Here is a 24,608-nt window from a genome sequence, read left to right on the forward strand (position 1 = left end):
TCCTATGAGATAGGTACTATTTTTATCCCAATTCTACAGATAGGTATAAGGGATTTTTTTTTTTTTTTTTTTTTTTTTTTTTGCGGTACGCGGGCCTCTCACTGTTGTGGCCTCTCCCGTTGTGGAGCACAGGCTCCGGACGCGCAGGCTCAGCGGCCATGGCTCACGGGCCCAGCCGCTCCGCGGCATGTGGGATCTTCCCGGACCGGGGCACGAACCCGTGTCCCCTGCATCGGCAGGCGGACTCTCAACCACTGCGCCACCAGGGAAGCCCGGTATAGGGGATTTTTAAGTTACTTGGCTCAGGCTACATGGTGCTAGAGTCCTCAGGATCTGAATCCTAGCTCTCTGGCTCCTAGGACAAGGCCTGTGGTCATTATTCCTCCTAGTGAGGAACGTGTGCGGCTCAACTGTGTCTTACTGTTATTTACCTTACTTGCTTTACAAGACCCGCTTTGCTTTGTCACTGTCTCATCACCCTGCATTTCCAGCCAAGACACTGGCAGCTTGGGGTTGGGACTGCGGTGAGGTGAGGGTTAGGGTTAAAAATCTTTGCTCTGTGTTCCTAGCTTTGAAATATTTAGCATCTACAATATCCTATCAGGTGATTTTTTTTTTTCCTTAGGATAATAGGATTCTGGAACCTGCATCTCAGTCCACTGCTACCTCCCCAATATCCTTACTTCAAAGGACTCTTTCATCAGAATTTAGGTAGAAAACACTGCAGGAAAAGGACAATAAAATGAGTACAGCTGCTAATTCAAAATGCCACAGACTGTCCACTCCACATCTATAAATTTATTTCTAAAAATAGTTAAATGGCACAGCAGAACAAATAAATAAGTAAAACATTCACTATGAAAACCTTCTTTTTGGGAAATATTTACATATTTTGAATAATGAATCACACCATCTTGCTTTATCCTTTAAATGCACCCTTTGATTCTGCTCACACTTACTGAACACTACAATGGACAGTGGCAAAAACACAGTCTGTGACCTCTCACAAGGAAGATGGGTGATAAAATAATTTCAAACCCAGTGATTCTAATATTATGCTATATGTAAAATTCATTCATATAAAACTAGTGTAAACAAAAACAAACTAGGTTGGTATGAAGATCCTAAGCAGGGGCTAAAAGTTCCCTGATATCTCCCTGTCCACATGCTTTGTTAATTAGCAATAGTTTTAAGCAAAAGTAAGATCACTTCAAGATAAAGACCTGAATGTAAGACCTGAAACTGTAAAACTCCTAGAAAAAAAACATAGGCAGTATGCTCTTTTTTTTTCTTTTTTTTTTGTGGTACGCGGGCCTCTCCCTGTTGTGGCCTCTGCTCCGGATGAGCAGGCCCAGCGGCCATGGCTCACGGGACCAGCCGCTCCGCGGCATGTGGGATCCTCCCAGACCAGGGCACGAACCCGTGTCCCCTGCATCGGCAGGCAGACTCTCAACCACTGCACCACCAGGGAAGCCCAGACAGTATGCTCTTTGACAATGGTGTTATTAGCAATATCTTTTGGGATATGTCTCCTCAGGCAAGGGAAACAAAAGCAAAAATAAACAAGTGAGACTACATCAAACCAAAAAGCTTCTGAACAGCAAAGGAAGCCATCAACAAAACGAAAAGACAACCTACTAAATGGGAGAAGATATTTGCAAATCATATATTCAATAAGGGGTTAATAATTCGAAATATATAAAGAACACATATAATTCAACAACAAAAAAAAAATGACCCAGTTTAAAAATGAGCAGAGGAGATGAATAAACATTTTTCCAAGAAGACATACAGATGGCCAACAGGCACATGAAAAGATGTTCAACATCACTAATTATTACGGAAATCCAAATCAAAACCACAATGAGATATCACCTCATGCCTGTTAGAATGGCTATTATCAAAAAGGCAAGCAATAACAAGTGTTGGTGAAGATGTAGAGAAAAGGGAACCCTCAGTGTACTTTTGGTGGGACTGTAAATTGGTGCAGCCACTTTGGAAAACAGTGTGGAGGTTCCTCAAAAAATTAAGACTAGAACTAACTACCATATGATCCAGCTATCCCATTTATGGGTATTTATCCAAAGAATACAAAACACTAATTTAAAAAGGTATATGCACCCTATGTTCATTGCAGCATTATTTATAATAGCCAAGATATGAAAACAACCAAAGTGCCCATCAATGAATGAATGGATAAAAAAGATGTGGTATATACAATGGAATATAACTCAGCCATAAAAAAGATGAAATCTCGCCATTTGCACAATATAAATGGACCTTGAGGGTATTATGCTAAGTGAAATAAGTCAGAGAAAAACAAATACTATATGATTTCACTCATTTGTGGAATATTAAAAAAAAAACAAACAAAAGAGCAAAAAAAAGAACAAACCTACCAAAGCAAACCAAACACATAGATACAGAGAACAGAGCAGTGGTTGCCAGAGGGGAAGGGCCAGGCTTTGGTGGGGGAGGGTGAAATGGGTAAAGGGGGTCAACTCTATGGAGACAGATGGAAACAAAATGTTGGTGGCTGTAGTGTATACAGAAGTAGAAATATACTGTTGTACACATGAAACTTACATAACGTTATAAATCTATGTAACCTCAATAAAAAATAATAAATAATCACTTCAAGATAAACCAAAGAAAAGATAATTCTCAACTACATTTGACATTTCAAAGGGCACTGTTAAGAGGAACCACACGGAAGCCCGGGCTTGTGTAAAGAGCTGACGAAGGTTTCAGCACCCTGTCTTCCCCTGTGCTGGCTCCCCTCTCCCTCTCCACCACCTTCCCTTGTCCATGTTTATTCCTTATTCCCCTTCATCCAAATGTAACTTACTCTCTGCAAAAGACGACTTTGAAAAAAATCACTGTTGAATATTGAACTTTGATTTTCCTGTCCTTAATATAAAGTTTGGCAGTTTATGCCCTTAGAAGTCTCTCCCTCTCTCAACAAAAGAGCCACAACCAAAGTTATTTTTATTTCCATGTTGCTCTTGGCTCATTTTCTTTTGTGCGTCAGAGGCTTTCAAAAGGTTCCCGACTCTAGATCCAAAAAGCTCAAAAAATGATTGAGTACAGGATAAAATATTCCTCTCATCCAGAGGGGAGCCTGAGGTCATAGGTAGGCATCACCAGCAGCTGGGGAAAGAATCTGGGGTTCTGAAGCCCTGAGCAGCAAGACTTTCCAGGACCCACAGTCACCCACAAGCTTCTGCTCCATCTGCCCGGAACATAACCCAGGACTTTATTTAGCAGATTGCCTCTGGAATGGTCATAATGATTATTAAAATGTTGAAGAGTTTCCCCACGACTGGCAAATACTGCCCCCCACCAAAATACACACCTTGGCCTCCCCAGGTCCTCTCAGGATCCCTGTCCCAAACTCCTTACAATCAAGAGGCAAGGAGACCAGTAGAAAGTCTCCAGGACCCTCCCCCAGTGCTCACAGAGCTGGACATAACCACACTCCACTTTAATTTCCTCTACTGAAAAACAAGGGCATTGAATTGATTCTCTGAGTTGCACTTTGATTGCAATTATGTCAAATTATTTATCCCTGAGGACAAGGACAAGATAGGAATATAACAGTATGAAAAAAGTTCATCTGTTAGGAGGGTGGAATCTCGGGTTATATTTTTCTGATGAGACAGCAGTGCCAAAACCCTGGGTTCAGGATGCCTGGGATGGAATCCCAGGTCTGCCATGGGCTAGCTGTATAATCTCGCTGTGCCTCAAATTATCTCATCTATAAAATGGGGATGGTAGGACTATTACCTACTTCACAGGGTTGTTTTGAGAATAAAATGTATTCATGTTTGTAAATCGCTTAGAATAGTACTTAGCGCACAGTAAGCACCTTTAAGTGTTGATTAAATAAGCAAATCATGTTATTCTGTCCCAGAATATTTGTTCAATAAATTCAAAAATTAAGCAACTTTCACAACACAAAGGAAAAAAATAACTGAGACAGTATGAAACACTTACATATCCATATACTGTTGTTTAATAACCCAGCACTAAAACATCTGAGATCCAGATTTTACACTGCACTGTGTGCATTTAGGGAAACTAACACATTGGAAGGCATTTCCACTGCAGCGTGAGATATGATTTGTACCACTCCTTTTCTAATCAGAAATGTCACAGGCTTATGGGAAATTTAGGTTACAAGTTTCTCATTTTAACCCTGCAAAAACATTTACCCATATCCTGGTGGGAGAATACATTTTATTTTGTGGTGCTAAGACTTAAAGGATTATAAACATAAAACCAGGCCTCGCACAGCTACAGCTTCTCTCGCGGACACAATGACTCAAACTAAGAGTTTAAAGGGCCATATCTTATGGGCTGGGTCCTCTGGCATCAATCTTTAAAAACACCTACAGTGGAAAAGAAACTGCTACACCTAGCAGCTAGCTTGATCAAAACTCCTTTTAGAGAACTTCCCTGGTGGCGCGGTGGTTAAGAATCTGCCTGCCAATGCAGGGGACACAGGTTTGATCCCTGGTCGGGGAAGATCCCACATGCCGCAGAGCAACTAAGCCCATGCGCCACATCTACTGAGCCTGCGCTCTAGAGCCCACGAGTCACAACTACTGAGTCCGTGAGCCACAACTACTGAGCCTGCATGCCACAACTACTGAAGCAAGCACGCTTAGAGCCCGAGCTCCAAAACAAGAGAAGCCACAGCAATGAGAAGCCCTAGCACCTCAACGAAGAGTAGCCCCCACTCGCCACAACTAGAGAAAGCCCAAGCGCAGCAACGAAGACCCAATGCAGCCAAAATTAAATAAATAAATAAATTTATATAAAAAAAAGAACATTAAAAAAAAAGCAAACTCCTTCTAGTTACTAAAAGGTTGCCACAACCTGAGCTCAAGCATAATTTAGAAACATGCTACTGCACTGCTAAGGAGACAAAAGTATTTCATTTTTCTGTTAGAGATTAAGGAGAGGAAACTATCAACAATAACTCCAGGGAATTCCCTGGTGGTCCAGTGGTTAAGACTCAGAGCTCTCACTGCCCAGGGTGCGGGTTCAACCCCTGGTCTGGAAACTAAGATCCCACAAGCTGCCCGGTGTGGCCCAAAAAAACCAAAATCAAAACAAAACCAAAAAACTCCCTTACCTGTTTCTCCCACTTAATAGTTAAACCTCACAGTACCTTTACACACAAATTTAAATAGCTCACGAGTTTATCCTCATAGAGTAATGTATTAGACCTTTCCTGATGGAGGTAAGATTTACTAAACACAGTCTGGCTACAGCTTTTCAATTTTCTTCTTTAAAAGTGAATTTCTCTAAAGCTATGAGAAGGAACTCAAACTTTGCTTAGTGAGAAAACTAAAGCTTGAATTACAATCATTATCATTAAAATGTTATTAAAACCCTAAAAAAAATGAAAAGAGTTTTGTGGAGGGATAGTGGCAATGGTAACACAATAATATGAAAGTACTTAATGACACTAAACATTATACCAAAAAATAGTTAAAATGAGGACTTCCCTGGTGGCGCAGTGGTTAGGAATCCGCCTGCCAATGCAGTGGACACGGGTTTGAGCCCTGGTCTGGGAAGATCCCACAAGTCGTGGAGCAGCTGGGCCCTTGCGTCACAACTGCTGAGACTGCGCTCTGGTGCCCGCGAGCCACAACTGTTGAGCCCGTGTGTCTAGAGCCCGTGCTCCGCAACAGAAGAAGCCACTGCAGTGAAGAGTGGACCCCACTCTCCACAACTGAGAAGGCCCATGAGCAGCAATGAAGACCCAAGGCAACCAAGAATAAATAAATTTATTTTAAAAAAAAAGTTAAAATGACAAATTTTATGTTATGTGTATCTTAGCACAATAAAAATAAAGTGAAATAAAATAACTAAAATACCCTGTAAGGGCTTCCCTGGTGGCGCAGTGGTTGAGAGTCCGCCTGGCGATGCAGGGGAAAATGGGTTCGTGCCCCGGTCTGGGAAGATGCCACATGCCGCGGAGTGGCTGGGCCCGTGAGCCATGGCCGCTGAGCCTGCGCGTCTGGAGCCTGTGCTCCGCAAAGAGAGAGGCCACAACAGTGAGAGGCCCCCGTACCGCAAAAAAGAAAAAAAAACAAAGAAAAAACAAAAAAAACAACAACCCTGTAAGACTTAAAGGTAAATGAAATTTATAACAAATGATTTTCAATTAAGAAACACATATTTAGTAATCAGACAACTTCTAAGGAGCAGGGTCCCCCCACGACCTAGTTGAAAGTGCATCAACAAGCCTAAATGAGTGTTAGGCAGCACTTCTCGCCATGGTTCACAAATATTCTGACATCAGGAACAAACATGGTGAAGACACACTTTCCTCAAAGCCATAAATACTCACACTTTTTATATGGATTGTGAGTTACACTAGATCCTGAGAAGACAGGCTGGGAGCTCAGACAATTAGTGAAAAGATCCTCAAACAACATTTAAAGGCTGTGTACAAACTCAAGCTAAAAGCCTGTGTACAATTCACTTGTATGTATGTTATCACAAAACATTTAATACTATTAAAAATTTAATAAGAATTTAAGAAATTCTTATTCAAATAGGCAGTGTGTAATTGTGGAGCCTGTTAATAGTTCAAGCCGTAGATTCTTTCCATTCTTTACACTTTCACTGCACCACCATTAACTGGCCATTTAACACAGCACAGAGGACTCTGGACACCTGGTCTCCCCAAAGCCCTGAGAAAGCACTCAAAGGGCGATCTAAACTGTAACAGGCAGGCCTGGCAGATAAAGTTAAGGGAACTCCTCATTCTGGGGAAAAACCTAGCGATAATCAAATGCAGAAACCCTTATGATCAGTAAGAATCTACTTGCGTTTAGTACTTCACAGAGGAAGTAAAGAAGGCAATAATCGGAGACTAGGAGAGGGAGCAAATATAGGCGTGGCGGTAGCTCTGGACTGATTCTACAAGGGTAGTTCTGAAGGGCTTAACAAAATCCTATTCAAGGCTTGGAGCACCACGCTCTTGGATCTGAGACCTAAGTCCCACATACCTGGAGCTGGAGCGAGAAAAACAAGTCCCTTCACACACGCCCAGCTCCTTGCCCCCCACCTTGCCCTGCCCGACCCCGGCGTCATCACTTCGTGGGCCCCGCAGCGGGCAGCTGTGTGGCCACACGCCCGGGACCGTTCATCTGGCGGGCTGGGCTCCAAGCCTCGGAACGCAGCACTTCCTGGTTGGTCCGGGATGCTGGTCCCATCGCGCCCGCCATCCCGGTCATCCCATAGCGCACGCGAACCCTCGGGCGCGCGAGATGACCTGGGGTCACCGGACACACTGTACTGGGGGCCCCCGCGGCGAGGGAGATGGGTACATCCTGCAGAGGACGCCCCCAACTTCGGCCCGGAGCCAGCGCGGCTCTGCGCGCCACACAGCCGCCCGCCCCGGCAAGAGTGAGCGCCGAAGTTGTCAGCGTCGACTCTGCAGGAACCCGGGACGAAGGCGTGCACAGGAGGACCCCGGAGGCTGCCAGGGAGGCCGCTCCCGCGAGGCCGCACGAAGCTGGCGCCCGCCGCCGACGCCACTGCCAAGGTTCCGTCCAAGTTGGGCGGGGAGCGGCCAGCTGCCCGAGGCTGGCGGGAGGAGGGACGGAGCGCGAGCGCAGCGGAAACCGCCTCCCGCGGGAGCTCTGCGCGCCCCAGCCGCGGCGCGGCTCCTACCTGTGGGGCGAGGGCGGCCGGCCGCGGGAACCTGCGCGGTGGCGGCGGATTCTTGGGGCTTGGGCGCAGCTGGCACCACTGGAGGCTGGGGAGGAGGGAAGGAAGGAGGGCCTGAGTGAGGACCGCGCCGTCTCCCGGAACTCGGCGCCGGGATTCGCGCTGGCCCGGCAGGGGTGGGGCGAGGCGGTGTCGGTCAGGATGCGTCGCGGCGCAAGCGGGCCGCCATCGCTGGGCAGGAGGTCTCAGGCCGCTGGGCCTCTCTCCTGGTCCCTATTTCTGATTCTCTCTTCTCCCAGAGTTTCAGAACTCAACTGCGTTAACCTAGGGAACGTTCACTAGCATTTTTATTATTATTTTCAGGTACTCTTGAGCCGCCAAGGGCCCAGACACTGTTGTAGGAGCTTTGCCTAGATTATCTTATCCTCGTCTATCGCAGCTGGTAGCCAGAATTGGTCTATTTTACAAGTAGGGGAGAAAAGCCAAAAAGTGTAGTAACTTGCCTGAGGTGACGCAATTAAGAAGTAGGAGCTTCGTTGATGTCATCCATAAGGTTTCTTCCAACTCCCTGGCGGTAGGTGTTATCACTAATTTACATGCAAAGGAAACTGGAAACTGAGACTCAGAAAAGTGACGTAACCAGCCTAAGGTCACCCAGTCAAGAACGTAGGAGACTAGAATTTGTGTCTTGATGTCTGAAACTCAAGCTGGGTATGATTCAGAAATCTTAGTATAAAATAATAAACCAGGAGTAAAACATGGAAAATTTCCCATGCCACCCACGGAACTGTCCAAATAAAGCGATTTTGATGTCCACTTAGAACAAAGTCTTAAGAAAAAAAAAGAACCAGTTGTCATGTGGCTTGACTAGCAGCCATTTTGGAATATGGCTTTGAATATATGCCACCCTAACCTCATTACATAGTGTTGCTTTCTGCCAAAGCCAAAGGAAGCTATTGCCTCCACATACCCCAAAACTGTTAATAATGATGGCTTCTTTAAAGCACTTAGTGGATACTGCGCGGCCGAGACTGGCTGAGTTACATAATGTCTTACTGCACACGTGTAACTACATGAAGTGAAAAATATAATATTCCAGTCCAAAGTAGGGTAGGAGAAGTGAAATTATACTGTAGTCTGGAACTCTGTTTTCCTGTAACCTATAGTTGCTCAGCTCTCCCTGGACTACGTTTTTCCCTCTTGAGCACATCTTTTCCTAATGATAGAAGAGTCACACTGCCTTCACTCTTTCCTTGTTGACAGAAATGATTGATGTCTTTTGAATCCTATGATACTGACAGAATTTTACAGTTAAACACATGGCCCTCTGAGCAAGCAGAGTATTGCCTAAGAGGACTTTGGCAAGTGTAAGACAAGCATGTTACCAAAAGGCTGAATACCCTTTCCTCCCCTTATTTCTCAAGTTTTATTAGTCACAGATGATTTGATAAGTATTATACGCACAAGTAATGCACTCTTACAAGCTTGTCTTTAGAAATTATAACACTTTTGATTGGGAACCAGCAGGCTATAAAATTGCATCCCAAATTCGAAGTGTCATCATTAAAACATTTGGCAATAGGTTTTTCTATTAACTATAATAAGAAATAAAATTATTTAAGTGCCCTCACAGTAATTGAATTTCTGCTTCCCTGAGCTAGAGGAATAAAATAGAAAAAGGCCATACGTTGTTTAGAGATAAACTTAAGCTATGGACTGTCAAATATAAGTTTTATATATAGTATGATTCTTTATGTGATTATTTCTATTGTCCTGAGAGATTTGCTGACGGTTGGTTGTTGTTTTTCCAAATCTTGCATATCTTCAGAGATGTCAAGAAAGAAACGACTATGGAATCCTGTTATAAATCCATCTGGATACATATTTGACATTTTTATCACACAAGTGGTATTCTAAATCCTCTTCAAGTTTTATCTTTTCTTCTCAGTATAAAAGTAATATATGGCCATTTTATAATTTTTACATTTATATTTTACAAAAATACAGGGTTTTGGAGATGACAGAAAATAATTTTTTAAATTAAAAGCACCTATATTTTCCCCCTCCACACATACCCATTATTAACATTTTGTTTTATTTCCTTTTTGTTTTCTATACATAAAGATTTGTTACAAAATTAAATTAACATCACCTGTACAAACAATGTTGAATCCTGTTTATCTCACTGAATATTTATAAATTGAGTATTTTTTTACCATCGCTAAATTAAAAAAAAATTTAGTGGTTGAAGAATATTCTAATTATTTACTTATCTGCTCATCTATTGGTGGCTTTTAGAATGTTTCCAGACTTCCTGGAAGTTTTAAGTCATTCAGGAATGAACACTGAATACCCATCTTTGTTGAGAATAGGGACCTAAGAATGGAACTACTGGATCAATATTTATAAACATTTTTGAAACTCTGAGATGCTGCAAAAATACCTTCCAATATTAAGTATAATCTTGCTTATAATTTGGAAATGTGATGGACCAAAATCATATCTTGTTTTAATCAGCATTTCTTCAATAATCAATAACGATGAAAACTTTTTTCATGTTTTATTATTTGTACAATTTACTGAGAATGATCTATTCATATCTATTGCCTGTTTTTTCCTATGTGATATTATTGCTGCTCTTGTTAATTTACATTAATGCTTTTAATAGAAACATTATTTATATATGTATTATCTATAGAATAAATAAAATTTACATACCAGTGTCCTCCCCCAGATTTTATCTTGTGGTATATTTTATATGTACGCTGCTGTCCAGATCATCTAGGTCATTTTTGGATACCCAGCATCCGTCATCTCTTCTAATAATTCCATTTTCTTATAGAGAATTATCTCTACCCAAATGTGTATAGTCTCAGCAAAAGGATAATTTGAGGCAGCAATCTCCAAGACAAAAGGCAGATCCTTCCTCTCTATTCCCACCACCAGTTCATTTATGCTGTAGGTCAGGTGGACTGAATCCCAAGGAATGAGAGAGTGGGTAGTGTCTGGGGCTGGGCTCACTGGACAGAGGCAGTAGCAGCTTCAGCAGCAGCTTTACCCTGACCAGGGTGGCCCAGTCAGAGACGATTCCCCACTTCCTGATTTGTTTGTTTTTAACCTTATGGCACTTCCTTTGTCACTGTTGGTTCCAGTCTTGTCTCCCAGCCTTGCCTTGAGTCTTTGAGCCCCTGGGGCCCTTTTCCTTCAGATAGCAAGAGTCTGCATCCATTGCTTGTCTCTTGATAACCCTCACTAACATAACTTGTGTGACTTCTATATCATTCCATCCACCTAACAGTCCCCTGATTAGCACTTCATTTATTTGTTATGAATCCTAATTAACTAATCACAGTACACATGCTACTCTGGTAACTCAGAGTATGAAGCAGGATATTTTATCCTCAGTCACCTGCTGACATAAATCATTTTAGCCATCATAACACTGATGGAATGAAAGATGAGAATAATGTGATTATCAAGGCTTAAAAAAAAAAAAAAAGTGACAGTGGTTAGGACCAGGACTCTCAAGAGAGAACGAGGAACAGAGTGGATATTGCTAAGGTGTACAGAAGCATTGTAACTCTCGATCTTCATTTTAGCTTCCTGCAGACCATTCATCCATTTCATGATTTCTCCCAACAGCACTCAGTTTGTGGGCTGTCTACCATGTGACTCTTTAAAAAGGGGCCGCACTGATGCCTACAACTGGAGCTGAAACATCAGAGGTAATCTTCTCAGTTACCCTTAGCCAGTCCCTTTGAAGTGTTTTCATATCCAAAGACCCAAAAGGATCCAACTGCCCTGTCAGTAGGTAAGTCTAAAACCTTGTTTAAAATATCTTTATATCTTCAATGTTTATGTATCTTTTAAAATTGTATTCATTTTCATGGATTTGTACATTTATAAAAGTAGCATGATTATTAAATGAGAAAACATGCAAAATCATTTAAAAGAGTGAATATTTGTTTAGCATGATACAATTGTATGTCAGTTGGTTGCTACAATTGTATTCAAGTAACTATAAAAGCAACTGTAATCAGTTCCCCCCAAATCCATAAATTGCACAGTAAAAAAATGATATCAAGGAAGTATTGCTTTGTGACTCCATAATAAAGAAAAACATGTTTTTCAAAGCTAACATGTTTTATACAAACATATCTATGTATTTTTAACTTTTAAACTTAACATCAAGTATAAAGTTTCATTCATTCATACATTATAAAAAACCACTATGTTGCAGGTACTGTTTTAGTAGCTGCAACATAGTGGGTTTTTATAATGTTAAGTTTATAAGAAGGTACTACATGAATAAGACAAATGAAGCGTCTGCTTTTCTGTAGGAGGACAGACTGAAATATGTAGGAGATGAAAGGTACTATGAAGAAATATAAACCAGGGTAAAGGAAAAGACAAGGGCTTCCAGAATGAGGTTGAGGGAAGCTGACAGAGAAAAGCCTTATCAGGCTTCTCTGATAAGGTGACACCAGAGCAGAAGAAAAGAAGCAAATCTTGCAGATGTCTGGAGGAAGAGCATCAACCTCATGGTTGTACAAAGGCCATGAAGTAGAAATATATTTGATATTTTCCAGGGAAGAGTAAGGAGGCAAAGGTGAATTGAGTGGCGTGAGCAGGGAGAAAAATGATAGAAAATGGAGTCAGAGGGGTGGCAGGGTGCAAGTTCCTAAGAGGAAGGGGTTTGAATTGAATGTTTTGTGTTTCACTTTATTGGAGTATAGTTGATTTACAATGTCATGTTAGTTTCAGGTGATGCATATATATATTCTACATGTATTCAGATATATATATATATTCTTTTTCAGATTCTTTTCTCATATAGGCCATTACAGAGTACTAAGTAGAGTTCCCTGTGCTATACAGTAGGTCCTTGTTGCTTATCTATTTTATATATAGTAGTGTGTATATGTGGAATTTAATGTTGATTGATACGAAAATCTTGAGGCGGAAGAGGGACACAGTGCGACTTTTGTTTTAGAAGGAGCACACCTACTGCCATCTGGAGACTAGACTGCGTGGGGGTGAGGATAGAAGCATGAAGACCAAGGAGCAGTCCAAGGAAGGATGGACTGGAGTGAGAGTCATGGAGGTGTTGGAAGGGATCAGATTCTGCATCTTGGTGTAGATAGGAAAGAAACCAATATTCAGGAAAACCAAGGAAGGAAAACCAAATATTAAGGAGGAGCCTTACTCAACAAGGGCATTAGTTATTCCCTGACCATACAAAATTCCTGGGGAGATGAATTAGTGAAGGCATCAGTGGTGTCCAATTAGTAGCATTATTGCTGCATTTTTTTCAGTTTATTTTATTTTTAACAAAATTTTATTACAGTATAGTTAATTTCCAATGTTGTGTTAGTGTCAGGTGTACAGAAAAGTGATTCAGTTATTAATATATTCATTCTTTTTCATATTATTTACCCATACAGGTTATTACAGAATATTGAGTAGAGTTCTCTGTACTGTTGCATTTTTTATCTTCACTTGGGCAAATGCCCTATTTGTTTATGAAATGTAAGTTTGATTTATTGCAGTTTTGCCCTGTGGAACTCAGTTCTACCACCCTTTAGACCAGTTCCTACACCATACATATTCCCATTTCAAAATTAAAGACAGATTTCTTTCCCATCGTTTTGACTCAGCCTTTGCCCAAATAAACATGCAACAAATCCAGCTTTTCACATCATAAGTTCAGTGCTGGTTGAAATCAGATATTGTACCTATAGTCTCAAAAGCATCTAGCTTCAGACTCTATTACACATTAGCATTCTTTGCATTTTCCAATTTAAATGTTTCTACAAACATTTGTTTGGTTTTACACTTTCTTAGTTCAGTTTAGATTTAGAAATTTATGTTTGTTATACCAGCAAATGTTTTTACTTAGAATAAAAGAATAGAAATAGAAGGACATATTATAAAAGGTTTCTTTAATGATAATAGAGTGGCAAAACTTCCCAGGATGAGAGCCACTTGGGTCCCTGCCTGTGTGCCTTCTAATCTTTTAGAACCTCCAGAGAATTATGGAAGTGTTTTCTTGGCAAACATTTGCTAACAGCTAAGGGGTTTGGAAAACATTATCATTTGCCTGCATCACTTTTTATTTTCCAGTAGAAATGTAATCATATGGACATTCACACTAAATTGTTGCTGATGTAGGTTTTCACACTTGTATAATCTGTCGCACTAAAGGTGCACTTTCAAATTCATGCCTTAGGGCTTCCCTGGTGGCGCAGTGGTTGAGAGTCCGCCTGCTGATGCAGGGGATGCGGGTTCGTGGCCCGGTCTGGGAGGATCCCACATGACACGGGGCGGTTGGGCCCGTGCGGCTGGGCCCGTGAGCCATGGCCGCTGAGCCTGCGCGTCCGGAGCCTGTGCTCCGCAGTAGGAGGGGCCACGGCAGTGAGAGGCCCGCGTACGGCAAAAAAAAAAAAAAAAAAAAATTCATGCCTTAGTCTAGTTTGTAAGCCTGTAGAGACTGTCCTACCCTCACACCCAGATACAGCAAAAGCATCTCTCAGAAACCTCTCAGCTCACAGCTTCAGTTGAGCTCTGGGTGTTTCCAGGATGCAGAACCCTCTGCAAGAACAAAGTGGAAAAAAAAGAAAAAATATATATTTTACACACACACACATATATACATACATGTATTATTTCTTTAGTGGGACAATCTATTTGACTTACATGCTCACTTTGAATTATAGACCCTCTGCCCAAAGATGTGACTTCATTATCCTTTTAACAACAAAAATTCAGGGATCAAATTTCAGAATTATCAGTCCTTAACCTTACAATGAAAAAGACCCCGACATATCATCAAAAATACTTTTCAATTCTTTACTCATCTTATATTCACCACCGCACACGCACATGTCCACAAGCTCCAAAACCCTTAGGACCAGATGAATTTAGGATATTCAGAATTTTATGAATTTTGGAGAATTATATATTATATAATTATGTTATATTATAATCATATATAATAGCCCCAGTGAGGCTTGGGGCAGCACCCCATAATTAAATACCCTCATATTTCTGCAGCAAAAGACATGAATAGACACACTGGATGGAAAAATAAAAACTGTAAATAGCCTCGAATCAATTCAGGTCCGATTTTCCTGTGCAGTGAGTTCGGAAGAAAACTTGGTTTTCAGAACTTTTTGGATTTTAGAATTTTGGATAGGGCATCACAGACCTGAATTAAAACAGAATGGAGTAGACCCTGGAGACAAGGAAGAACACTTTAAAACCCTTTTCCCTACCCCCTCCCAATTCATTCAATATCTTAGAGCACAATGTTTTTTTTTGCCAACTAATCAGATTCATTGTATTTTTATGTTTTTAACAACTGTATTTAGCAAATAGATTCAAAACCCATTTGAAAGTCATTTTGGGGAAGATTTTTTAATTGAATAAAAAATCTCTATTTCCAAGCTTTTTAAGGGGGACAGATATGAGAATTTTTATAGATGACACATATTTTCCAAAGTCAATCAGTTACGAAGGAAGCACTTCCAAAGGTCTGCTGTCATTATGCCCTTCACCATGGCCCGAGTTTCCTTCAAAAGCAGAAACTCTCCCACTTGTTATTAAAGTGACACTTCTATTATGAAGACAGTATTAATTTTAAATTCTGTTTTACTGTCACAGAATTGATAGACACTTGTTATAGAAAAGACAGAGTGTGAAACACTAATGTTTTTGGAAAATAAAGTGTGTCACTCCTTTAACGTACTCAGCCATGATAAAACCAGTAACCTCGTCTGCGATACAAAATGTTTACATCATTACTCATCATCTCTACTAAGAACAGTGAATAGTTTGCTATAGTCTAAAGGTCTTATTTTTATACCATTATCTATGTCAGTAGATATAGTATCTATATTTATAGCAATTTGCACACTTTTAGCTTCACCTTATTTGCTGCAAGAACTTCTTGCCTCTGAATGATGCAATGAATAAATTTATTTTAAAGCTGTCTGCATTTTTATCCCAGAATCCAAATTTTATTCCAGCCAAAGCAACTCTTCCATCAGTGGTGACATTGTCACAATTTTTCCATAAAACATTGTTTTTGTTATGGAATTCATATATGCTGATAATATATTTTGTCCTTCAGTACGTCTTTGCTTTATTCGGTAGCTTTCAGCCCTATAAGAGCAACATATCCTTTTTATTGTTGTAACATCCTCTTTATTATCTTGAAGTGGAATTAATTCATAATTTCACAAAATACAAATATGTATTGAAAATAAAGGAGAAATAAGAGAAAGTAAATTATAAAAGAGTAGAGTATCTCTCAACATGTAAAATTCTCAAACAAACCATACTGGAAGACATAATAAGAGGGATAGATGTTTTTATTCCCTATAATGAATATAGGTCTTTTAAAAGACAAATTTCCACCTAAGTATTGTCTACATCATTGTTTCTCAAATTTCAATGTGCACACAAGTCACCTGTGGCTTGTGTTAAAATGTGGATTCTGATTTCACATGTCTGGAGTGGGCATTTCTAGCAAGCTTGTGATTCTGAAGCTGCTGGTCTACCTAAAGCTGGACACTTTGAGTAGAGAGGGTCAACACATTTCTTTATATTGATATTTGAATGTGACAGTTAAATTGTCAGCTGATAAAGGTGTTGCCACCAGTGACTTAATTTTCCAGATACCTTCAAATCAATTCAGGTCAGGTTTTGCTGCCAAGTGAGTTATGAACAATCTGTTCGTGATTGTTGAATGAACAAGAATTGTTTGTGAACAACTCTTAGCAAAGTTCCAAAGAACAATTTTCCCTCAATGTACACTAGTTACATTCTCCAAAAATGCAGTCTATATGAAAAATATACAAACAATATTATGAACTTCTACGTAAAACAGAGTTGGTTCTAGGCTCAGATACTCAGCAGAGTTTTTTACTTACATGAGTGTCCAATAAGACCTTTGGAGGTTGTGTGGGATCAGGGACAATTGTTCAGTGTACAAGACCATTCCATGAATAACAGATCTCTAGCATCGCTGGCCTCCACTCACTAAATGCCCGTAAGTGCCCCCCAGTCACTGTGTTGGTCAAGAATACACCCCATTTCCAAAATGTTCCAGTGGGACAGTATAACCTCTGCTGATTGCCACTGCTTAAGTGAAACAGGAAAATTACTTCTAGTATTTAATTAAAGCAGAATCCAACATAAGCCCAGACACTGTAGAAATATTCATTCTTTCCTCCAACTGTATAGAAAGGCTCCCATGCTGAAAACTTGTTCTAACACTTGTTTCTTCAGTTCTTCCACAATATGATTTATGCATCTTCCACAATTATTTGCTGACATTTGGTTGCCATATTTTTTTCCTCACATTATTTCCACACAAGAAAAACTTGAGGAAGGATGCCTGTGTCTACCAAAATATTTTATTAAGACTTAACTCCCTTCTTATTTTTAAAAATAAAAATAAATAAAAATGTAATATTTTCTCCCTGCTTTGCAGGGAATTGTAAGAGTAGTTATTTCCTCTGAGTTGTACAGTTTAATATTTGCTCTTAGAGTAAATCAATTAGATTTCAATAAAAATTTTTTTAATTAAATTAAAAATATAAATATATTTAGCCCAAAACAATTTGCTCTTAGAAATTCTGATTTGCAGGCACTAAACAGAAATAAATCCTAATCAGAGTGTGTCTTACATTATTCTTTTGGTTGGTCACTATAAAATGATTTCTACAGACTTGAACCCTATGAAAATATATTGATTAATATATAACATATACAGGAACTTCCCTGGTGGTCCGGTGGTTAAGAATCCACCTTCCAATGCAGCGGACACGGGTTTGATCCCTGGTTAGGGAGCTAAGATCCCACATGCGGGATGGGGGGTGACAACTAAGCCCGTGGGTTCTGGACCCCGTGCACCACAACTAGAGAGAAGCCCACACGCTGCTAGGAAAGATCCTGCATGCCACAGCTAAGACCCAACGCAGCCAAATAAATAAATAAATAAATATTTAAATATACATATATATATGACATACACAAACTAAGGAATCTTTTCTCATAACTTTATTTACAAATCCAGAACTTAACAAATCTGTTAGGCTAGCACTTATGAAAGATCGATTTTTTTTTGTTTTTTTAATATTTATTTATTTTGGCTGCTTCGGGTCTTAGTTGTGGCATGCGAGATCTTCGTTGCAGCACGTGGGATCTTTTTTTGCGGACTTCTTAGTTGCAGCATGCAGGCTTCTTAGTTGCAGCATGCAGACTCTTAGTTGCGGCATGCATGCAGGATCTAGTTCCCTGACCATGGATCGAACCCAGGCCACCTGCATTGGGAGTGCGGAGTCTCACCCACTGGACCACCAGGGAAGTCCCAAGAAAGAGTGACTTTTGTAATGAATATTGAAACGCAGTTGAGGTTCAATAGCTGTAAATGAGGAATATGTTACTTTCTTTTTTATCCCTTTTGGGTATTGTTTTCATGCAATTTAGCTAACTGTAGACCAATTACTGCATATGAATAGTAAGCAATGTAATTTTATAGTTTTACACAAATTACATGTGTATCATCAAAATTTTGTATATACACATTGAAGACAAAATGAACGAGTTAAAATATGTTCAAAGAAATAGAGGAATAGAAAGGCTAAATCTTCAGTTTTCTAAATTGAGAAATCATACACTTGTAGGAAGTAGATGAGCCAAAAGGAGGGGATGAGGAAAAAAGAAGACAAAGATTTAAAAAGTGACAATTGTTTTAGGAATAAAGCATATAGATGGCGTAGGGTTTTCCTGTCACGGATGATGGAACTGTGGCCCACAGGCAAGACAGAATGGCGACATCACTGCAGTTCTCGTTCTGGTAAAAGGATGTGGCCATTCTGCCTTGCTTGTGGGCCACAGTTCTGTCAGCTGTGACAGGAAAACAAACTTTCACAATTTCTTTGCGATAAAAGAGATCTGCTATTCAGGATTTAATTTTGACCCACAGGAGCTGGTTGGTAACATAGGAATGAGGAAAATCTTGACAGAAAATGTCTAGTGTCTATTTTTTTCAATTTTTTAAATATGAAATACATGTAACATCAAATTTACCATCTTAACTGTTTTTAAGTGTACAGTTCAGTGGCATTAAATACATTCATGTGGTTGTGCAACCACCACCCCCATCCATACAAATAACTCTTTTCATCTTGCAAACCTGAAAATCTACACCTATTAAACAATAACTCTCCTTTCTTTCCTTCCCCCAGCCTCTGGCAACCACCATTTCATTTTCTGACTTTATGATTTTTGACTGCTCTATGTACTTTATATAAGTGGAATCACACAGCATTTTGTCTTTTCGTGTTTGGCTTATTTCACTTAGCATAATGTTCTTTAGGTTCATCCATATTGTAGCATATTGCAGAATTTCCTTCCTATTTAAGATGGAATAATATTCCACTATATGTATATACCACATTTTGCTTATCCATTCATCAGTCAATGAACCCTTGGATTGCTCCACGTTTTAATAATGCTGCTATGAACATGGCTGTACAAATATCTCTTTGAGACCCTTTTTCCAATTCTCTTGGGTATATACTCAGAAGTGGAATTTCTAGATCATATGATAATTCTGTTTTTAATTTTTTGAGGAAATCATAATGTTTTCCACATTGGCTATTCTATTTTACATTCCCACCAACAGTGCACAGGGTTTCAGTCTCTCCACATCCTCACCAACACTTGTTATTTTCTGTTTTTTCGAAAGTAGCCATCCTAATGGTTGTGGGTTGCTATCTGGTTGTAGTTTTGTTTTGCATTTTCCTAATGATTAGTGATGTTGAGCATCTTTCCATGTGCTTATTGGCCATTTACATATCTTCTTTGGAGAAATGTTTGTTGAAGTTCTTTGTTTATGTTTGAATTGGGTTTGTTGTTTGTTGTTGTTGTTGTTGTTGTGGAGTTTTAGAAGTCCTCTCTATGGTCTGGATATTATTCCCTGATCAAATACATAATTTGCAAATAATTTCTCCCATTCTGTGGGTTGCCTTTTTACTCTGTGGATAGTGTCTTTCAATGCATAATTTTTTTTTTAATTTGCAGGAAGTTCAATTTGTCTACTTTTTCATTTGTTACCTGCGCCTTTAGTGTTATATCTAAGAAATCATTGCCAAATCCTATATTATGAAGATTTTGTCTTATTTATTCTCCCAAGAGTTTCTTTTTTTTTTTAAGATTCTATACTTTAATTTATTTTTTATTTATTTAGTTATTTTTGGCTGCATTGGGTCTTCTTTGCTACACGCGAGCTTTCTCTAGTTGCGGCGAGCGGGGGCTACTCTTCATTGCGGTGCACAGGCCTCTCACTGCGGTGGCCTCTCTTGTTGCGGAGCACGGGCCCTAAGCACACAGGCTTCAGTAGTTGTGGCACGTGGGCTTAGTAGTTGTGGCTTGCAGGCTCTAGAGTGCAGGCTCAGTAGTTGTGGCGCACAGGCTTACTTGCTCCGCGGCATGTGGGACCTTCCTGGACCAGGGCTCGAACCCGTTTCCCCTGCATTGGCAGGTGGATTCTTAACCCACGGCACCACCAGGGGGACCCTCCCAAGAGTTTCATTGTTTTAGGTCATAAATTAGGTCCTTGATCCACTTTGAATTCATTTTTGTTTATGATGTTACATAAGGGTCCAACTTCATTCTTTAGCATGTGGATATCCAGTTGTCCCAGCACCGTTTTTTGAAGAGATTGTCCTTTCCCCATTAAATGGTCTTGGCATCCTTTTCAAAACTCATTTGACCATATATGTAAGGGTTTATTTCTGGACTGTCCATTCTATCCCATTGGTGCATATGTCTATCTGTGTGCCAATACCACGCTTGATTTTGGTTATTGTAGCTCTTAATAGTAAGCTTTGAAATCAGGAAGCGTGAGTCCTCCAGTTTTGTTCTTCTCTTTCAGTATTGTTTTGGCTGTTTAGGGTCCCTTGAGATTCCATATGAATTTTAGGATTGGTTCTTCTATTTCTGGAAAAAAATCATTATTGGGATTTTTTTTTTTTTTTCAGTATGCGGGCCTCTCACTGCCATGGCCTCTCCCATTGCGGAGCACAGGCTCCAGACGCGCAGGCCCAGTGGCCATGGCCCACGGGCCCAGCCGCTCCACGGCATGTGGGACCCTCCCGGACCAGGGCACGAACCCGTGTCCCCTGCATCGGCAGGCGGACTCCCAACCACTGCGCCACCAGGGAAGCCCCATTATTGGGATTTTGATAGAGATTGCATTGAATCAATTATTGATTGTAGTAGTATTGACATTTTAATAATGTTAAGTCTTCTAATCCATGAACATGGGATGTCTTTCCATTTATTTATGTCTTCTTTAATTTTTTTCAGCAACTTTTTTTTATAATTTTTTTTTTGGCCATGCTTTGTAGCTCACAGGATCTTTAGTTCCCTGAACAGGGATTGAACCTGGGCCACAGCAGTGAGAGTGCTGAGTCTTAACCACTGGACCACCAGGGAATTCCCATCAGCAACGTTTAATAGTTTTCACTGTACATATGTCTCACCTCCTTGGATAAGCTAATTACTAAGTATTTTATTATTTTTGATGTTATTATACGTGGAATTGTTTCCTTAATTTTCTTTTGACATTGTTCATGTATAGAAATGCAGCTTATTTTTTATGCTAAAAAGGTACACTTTATTTTTTTTAATTTTTGTTTTATATTGTGCTATAGTTGACTTAAAATGTTGTGTTAGTTTCAGGTGTACAGCAAAGTGATTCAGTTATACATACGCATACGTCTATTCTTTTTCAAACTCTTTTCCCATTGTTATTACAGAATATCGAGCAAAAGGACCTATACAGCAAGTCCTTGTTGGTTATCTATTTTAAATATAGTAGTATGTATATGTCAATCCCAAATTCCCAATTTATCCCTCCTCCCACCCCATCTTTCCCCTTTGGGAACCATAAGTTTGTTTTCTATGTCTGTGAGTCTGTTTCTGTTTTGTAAATAAGTTCATTTGTATCATTTTTTTTAGATTTGTCATATAAGTGATATCATATGATATTTGTCTTTCTCTCTCTGATTTACTTCTTAGTATGATAATCTCCAGGTCAATCCATGTTGCTGCTGATGGGAAATGCAATTTATTTTTGTGTGTTGACTTTGTACCCTATAACTTTGGTAAATACACTTATTAGTTCTAACAACTATTTTGTGGAGTCTTTAGGGTTTTCTACACATAAGATTATATCATCTGCAAACAGAGATAATTTTACTTCTTCCTTTCCAACTTGTATGCCTTTTATTTCTTTTTCTTATCCAATTGCTCTGGCTAAAATTTCCAGTACTATGTTAAATAGAAGTGGTGAAAGTGGGCATCCTTGCCTTGTTCCTAATCTTAGAGGAAAAGCTTTCAGTCTTTCACCATTGTCTATGATGTTTGCTGTTTCATATATGAAACATAGCTTTTCATATACAGCTGACACTTGAACAACATGAGTTTGAACTGTGTGGGTCCACTTATACACACATTTTTTCCCAATAAATACATACTATGATACTACACAATTCACAGTTGGTTGAATCCATGTGTACAGAACTGCGGATGCCGAGGGTCGACTGTAAAGTTATGCACAGATTTTCAACTGTGCAGGGGGTTGGTGCCCCTAACCCCCTTGCTGTTCAAGAGTCAAGTGTATAGTTTTTCTTTTGTTGAGGTAGTTTCCTTCTATTCCTATGTTGTTGTGTTTTTATGATGAAAGGGTGTCGAATTATGTCAAATGTTTTTCTGCATCAGTTGAGATGATTAAGTTGGGTTTTTTCCTTATTTTGTTGATGTAATGTATTACATTGATCGATTTTCATATGTTGAACAATCCTTGCATTCCAGGAATAAATCCCACTTGGTCATGGTGTATAATCCTTTTAATATGCTATTGAATTCTGTTTGCTAGTATTTTGTTAAAGATTTTTGCATAAATGTTCATATGGGATATTGGTCTGTAGTTTCCTTTTCTTGTAATGCCTTTGTCTGGCTTTGGTATCAGATTTATGCTGGCCTCATAGAATGAGTTAGGAAGTGTTTCTTCTTCTTCAGTTTTTTGGAAAAGTTTGGGAAGGATTGGTATTAGCTCTTCTTTAAATGTTTGGTAGAATTCACCAGTGAAGCCATCAGGTCTAGGACTTTTCTTTCTGGGGAGATTTTTGATTACTGATTCAATCTCCTTATTAATCTTGGGTCTATTCAGATTTTCTATTTCTTCGTGATTTAGTCTTGGTAAGTTTTGTGTTTCTAGGAATTTGTCCACTTCATCTAGGTTATCCAATTTTTTGACATGCAATTGTTCTTAGCGCTCTCTTATCTCTGTAGAATCAGTAGTAATGTCCCCACTTGCATCTCTAATTAGGTAATTTGAGTCTTCTTCTTTTTTTCTTAATCCAGCTAAAGTTTTGTCAATTTTGTTGATCTTTTCAAAGAAGCAACAATTAGTTTCATTGATTTTATCTATTGTTCTTTTATTCTCTATTTCACTTATCTCTGCTCTAATCTTCATTTCTCTCCTTCTGCTGGCTTTGGGTTTATTTTGTTATTTACTATTTCCTTAGAGTTTAAAGTTATGTCGTTGATTTGAGATCAGAAATTGTCTACTTTTTTTTTTTTTTTTTTTTTGGTACGCGGGCCTCTCACTGCTGTGGCCCCTCCCGCTGCAGAGCACAGGCTCTGGCCGCGCAGGCCCAGCAGCCATGGCTCACGGGCCCAGGCGCTCCATGGCATGTGGGATCCTCCCGGACCAGGGCACGAACCCGTGTCCCCTGCATCTACAGGCAGACTCTCAACCACTGCGCTACCAGGGAAGCCCTGTCTACTTTTTTCTTAGCATTTACAGTAGCCAAAAATGAGAACCCTGAGCCTACTCACACACAAACTCTAAACATTAGAAAAGCAGATTTCAAAAAATATTTAGAGAAATTTTGACATGATTGCATAACAAGAGACTCTTCAAGGAATGTTCCTGGAGTTTCCTAGCCCTCTAAAGCATAGATAGAAAAGATAGAAAGAGGGAACCAAAACCAAAAGAGTAAGAATTTTGTTAAAAGGGCTCAAGCCCTGATTAAGTGGAGACTCATGACAAATACTAAGTTCAACTTTAAAAGGCTATTTTATAGGGACTTCCCTGGTGATGCAGTGTTTAAGAATCCTCCTGCCAATGCAGGGGACACAGGTTCGATCCCTGGTCTGGGAAGATCCCACATGCCACAGAGCAACTAAGCCCGTGTGCCACAACAACTGAGCCTGCACTCTAGAGCCCACAAGCCACAACCACTGAGCCCACGTGCTGCAACTACTGAGCCTGCATGCTGCAACTACTGAAGCCCACGTGCCTAGAGCTTATGCTCCACAACAAGAGAAGCCACCGCAATGAGAAGCCCGCGCACACTGCAACGAAGGGTAGCCCCCGCTCGCCGCAACTAGAGAAAGTCTGTGCACAGCAACGAAGACCCAACGCAGCCAAAAAAAAAGAAAGACTATCTTATAAAGCAATGGTTGGAACAAGAAATAGGAGGAAGAAGAGATGAAGCCAGTAGAGATGCAAAAAGAAAGCAGAAGTATTTAATTTCCATTTTAGCCTGTCTTTACCTAAGGGAGTAACTTTCTAGCTAAAAAATTGAGAACAACCACAAGGGTTAAGGCTAAGATAAGTGAAGAATCAGATAGGAAGAGAACTCTTAGCTCCTCCTAAGTTTTGGATTCTAAACACAGATGCTTGACATTCCAGTTCACTAAAAACATTGTAGATGCAATTGCAGAATCTGTGCTTGGTAACATTTGCAGAGTCATGGAGAAGATGAAAATCACCAGAACACTGGAAAATAAAAACTGATATCCAAGTTTTCAGCAAGAAAGAAAATGTAACT

General features: G+C 39.8%; 1 protein-coding gene and 1 non-coding gene across 8 annotated transcripts in view; both read right to left on the reverse strand.

The window, feature by feature from the left end:
• Positions 1-7,884, reverse strand: part of PLD1 (phospholipase D1) — a 203,633-nt gene extending 195,749 nt beyond the window's left edge. For 3 of the 7 annotated variants that reach the window (XM_067738037.1, XM_067738038.1, XM_067738030.1), the window contains exon 1: positions 7,696-7,844. The gene's annotated coding sequence lies outside the window, so the exon portion shown is untranslated. Of the gene's footprint in view, positions 1-7,695 lie in introns of all 7 variants that reach the window. The other 4 variants (XM_067738033.1, XM_067738031.1, XM_067738032.1 and 1 more) reach the window with 2 other exon arrangements.
• A 13,245-nt stretch (positions 7,885-21,129) lies between these two features.
• TRNAE-CUC (transfer RNA glutamic acid (anticodon CUC)) lies at positions 21,130-21,201 on the reverse strand. The gene has a single exon. It is a non-coding gene; the product is annotated as a tRNA-Glu (tRNA).
• Between the last annotated feature and the right edge of the window lie 3,407 nt (positions 21,202-24,608).

This window comes from Pseudorca crassidens, chromosome 5 (assembly GCF_039906515.1).
Source record: "Pseudorca crassidens isolate mPseCra1 chromosome 5, mPseCra1.hap1, whole genome shotgun sequence".
NCBI lineage: Eukaryota > Metazoa > Chordata > Mammalia > Artiodactyla > Delphinidae > Pseudorca > Pseudorca crassidens.